Genomic DNA, 4,255 nt, shown 5'->3' with positions numbered 1-4,255 from the left:
AAAAAAAAAAAAAAAAAAAAAAAAAAAAAAAAAAAGAAGTAAGATTTTGAATTCTATTCTGGATTTGACAGGGAGCCAATGGAGAGAAACTAAAACTGGAGAGATATGATCTCTCCCAGTAACTCCAGTTAAGACTCTGGCAGCAGCATTTTGGATGAACTGAAGACGTTTTAAAGAAGTATTTGGACACCCAGATAATAACCCATTGCAATAGTCCAGTCTAGACGTGACAAATGCATGGACCAGTTTGTCTGCATCATTCGTTCATCATCCGTTCCCAGTGAGAGTTGGACTCCGCCAAGGTTGCCCTTTGGCACCGATTCTGTTCATAACTTTTATGGACAGACTTTCTAGGCGCAGCCAATGTGTTCAGGGGATCCGTTTTGGTGGCTTTAGGATCGCTTCTCTGCTTTTTGCAGATGATGTGGTCATATTGGCTTCATCAGGTCACGATCTGCAGCTTTCGCTGGAGTGGTTCGCAGCTGAGTGTGACGCAGCCGGGATGAAAAGCAGTCCCTCCAAATCCGAGGCCATGGTCTTGAGCCAGAAAAGGGCACAGTGCCCTCTCTGGGTCGGGGAGGAGGTCCTGCCCCAAGTGGAGGAGTTCAAGTATCTCGGAGTCTTGTTCATGAATGAGGGAAAAAAGGAGCGAGAGATCAATAGGCAGATAGGTGCCGGGTCTGCAGTGAAGCGGGTGCTGTACCAGTCTGTCTTGATGAAGAGAGAGCTGAGTCAAAAGGCCAAGCTCTCAGTTTAATGATCAATCTATGTTCCTACCCTCATCTATGGTCATGAGCGAATGGTTATGGTTGCGATCGAAATAACGAGATCTTGGATACAAGCGGACAAAATGAGTTTTCTCCACAGGGTATCTGGACTCTCCCTTAGAGATGGGGTGAGAAGCTCGGTCATTTGTGAGGGACTCAGAGTAGAGCCGCTGCTTCTCCACGTCGAGAGGAGCCAGTTGAAGTGGCTCGGGCATCTGGTTAGGATGCCTCCTGGACGCCTCCCTGGTGAGGTGTTTCGGACACGTCCCAAAGGGAGAAGACCCAGAGGAAGACCCAGGACACATTGGAGGGACTATGTTTCTCAGCTGGCCAGGGAACACCTTGGGATTCCCCCGGAGGAGATGGCCCAAGTGGCTGGAGAGAAGGTAGTATGGGCCTCCCTACTTAAGCTGTTAGCCCCGCGACCCGACCCTGGATAAGCGGAAGAAACTGGATGGATGGATGGATGAATGGATGGATTTTTAGATAAGATGTTTCTAATTTTAGTGATATTATGCAGGTAGAAGAAGGCAGTTCTAGTAAAGTTTTTAATATGGGGATAAAAGACATGTCCTGATCAAAAATAACACCAAGATTTTTAACATTAGAACTGGAGGACAGATTAATGTCATCTATTTATTTATTTATTTATTTATTTAATTAATTTATTCATTTCATTTAAAAAACACATATACAGTATACATAAACATATATGTACACATATACATATACATACTGTATATATATATATATATATATATACATACACATAAATATACATACAATATAAAAAAAAAAATTTAAATAAAATGAAAGGTGGCAGAAGAAGAACTAGTCTTATGAAAACTGCCCCTTTTTTACTTAATTCTAATGTAAATCAAGATATTTTTACAAAATTAAATTTAAATGTAATTCACAAAGACAATAACGATTTAGTGAAATTAAAATATAAAACTCAAACGTCTAAATCAAATCAGACAACAACTTAAGTAGATTTATATTAATGATTTCCATATTCTTTCAAGAAACTTGTCTTTATCAATCTCTTAAATGTAAACAGTGATCTGGCATTTTTAACGTTATCATCCAAACCATTCCACAATCCTATTCCCTGAATTATTGTGGATCGTTCCCTCAAACTGGTACTAAAATAAGGCTTCACAAACATCTCAATTCCTTTAAGAAAATATACACTCTCTCTTTTAACAAAATTCGTCTGAATAGTAACGGGCAAAATGCCTATATGTGCCTTATACATAAGCAACAAAATGTTATAATTAACCAAATCATAGAATTTCAGAATTTTCAGTTGATGAAATAAAGTATTCGACGGATATCTATAGTTTTTTTTCATAATAATTCGTACAGCTCTTTTCTGTAAAATGAACAAAGGATTAGTTATAGTTTTACACGCTTTACCCCAGACTTCAATACAGTAAACCAAATAAGGGACAACTATTGCATTATACAACATAAACATTGCATTATCAGTGAATAACTCTCTTACTTTATACAGAATTGCTATCGATTTAGATATTTTTGTTCTCAAATTGTTTATATGAGGTTTCCATGTTAAGTTCTCATCAATAATAACACCCAAAAATTTAACTTCACTAACTCTACAAATTTCAATTCCATCTATCAAAAATTGTGCGTGAACATCAGTTTTTCTGTTAGTGTGTATCATATAATAGGTTTTATCCAGATTTAATGATAACTTATTTAGAAGAAACCAATTTTGGATTTTCACAAATTCTGACCGTATTATCTCCAGCATTTGTTCTGCATCATCACCCTTACAAATAAATGTTGTGTCATCTGCAAATAAAATACATTTAAAAAGGTCTGACACATCAACCAAATCATTTACATACAAATTGAATAACCTGGGTCCAAGTACTGAGCCCTGAGGCACTCCACATGTGATATTACTAAATCTGGATCTTATGTCATGTATTTGAACAAATTGTTTTCGATCTTCCAAGTAACTATTTACCCACTTTAATGCTGTCCCTCTAATACCATATTTATATAGTTTATCAAGAAGAATTCCATGATCTATAGTATCAAATGCCTTTCTTAAATCAACATAAATACTAATCTAAGGAGGGAGAAAGACTGAAAAATTAATTCCTAAGGTACTCAGGTCCCAAAACCAAAACCTGAGTCTTGTCTGTGTTCAACAGGAGAAAATTAAGGGTCATCCAGGTTTTTATGTTTTTAAGACATGCTTGTAGTCTAAGTAACTGATTGGATTCATTGGGTTTAATGGACAAATATAAATGTGTGTCAACAGCATAACAATGAAAATCAGAGTCAGAGATTCTTGATTGTCATTCGCACCTGTATTATGAAATTCTTTATCAAAGGTTCGTGAACGATCAGCACAGATATTCAGACAATGTGAAAAATAAAACACACAGACTGTAACTTGCTAGAATAATATTTGTCATTTATTAATCTGCCAGAAGAAAAACAGCCAAGCAAAAGAGTCATGTACACTCTTAACACACAAATTGATATGAGTATCTCTCACCGTGACAAAACGATCGGGAAGCCTTTCGATCCAATGACAGAACTCAATCACACGATCTGGCACCGCGCGCTGGTCCAGAACAAGACTTCTAACTCTCTGTGTCTGATACATTTCTTATAAAGGCTTCCCTGATCGCGTGAGAGCAGATCAAAGCAAGTTTTGATGGTTGCCAGGAGAACAGATTTAATTAAATCTGTTTTTCCTTCATCAAAGCAGTCTGTGCAACAGAGCGATGGTTTCATATAAACATGTCCTTCAAAACCTGGGTCACTGTAACCTGAAGATTGGGCCCGATCTTCTGGTTAGAGCATCCCCAGAGAACTTTAATTACTCCAAAACACATCTGCAGCACAGGAATGACTGAATAAGCAGATAAGCTGCATCAAAAGTGAGTATAAGTGTGTTTAAATAAGTGTAATATAGGTCTAGATTGACATAAAAGCATTAAAATAATAATTTCTATATCAGCACCACATGTGGTACATGTGGTGGAGCGAAATTATGTACACAGGGTCCGAGTTGCATCTAGCAATAAAATGTAAAAGAAAAACAATGATAGCATCTAAGATGCGAACTAAGAAAAACATCAACTAAAAATACACTAAGCACTATTAGCATAAAAACATTACGTCGAACAGCAGCACAAACATGAACATGAGTCTGTGTGAGCAGATGAGCACGAATGAACACATCAACATGAAACGGATCAGCAGCAACATGAAACAGATCAGCAGCAACATATTGTGACTTTTTCACAGTGATTATTCTGGTTAGAGATTCGTGAGTCTAACAGCCTCAGGGTAGAAGCAGTTCCTGAGTCTAGTGGTTCTACACTTAACGCTCTTCAACCTCCCTCCTGAGGGGAGAGGGGCAAAAAGTGTGTGTGCTGGGTGAGTGGGGTCCTTCGTGATGCAGGTGGCCCTCTTCCTGCATCTGGAGGTGTAGATGTCTG

This window comes from Nematolebias whitei, chromosome 2 (assembly GCF_014905685.2).
Source record: "Nematolebias whitei isolate Nwh7 chromosome 2, NemWhi1, whole genome shotgun sequence".
NCBI classification, from domain to species: Eukaryota; Metazoa; Chordata; class Actinopteri; order Cyprinodontiformes; family Rivulidae; genus Nematolebias; species Nematolebias whitei.
Note: the sequence above shows the minus strand (reverse complement) of the source record.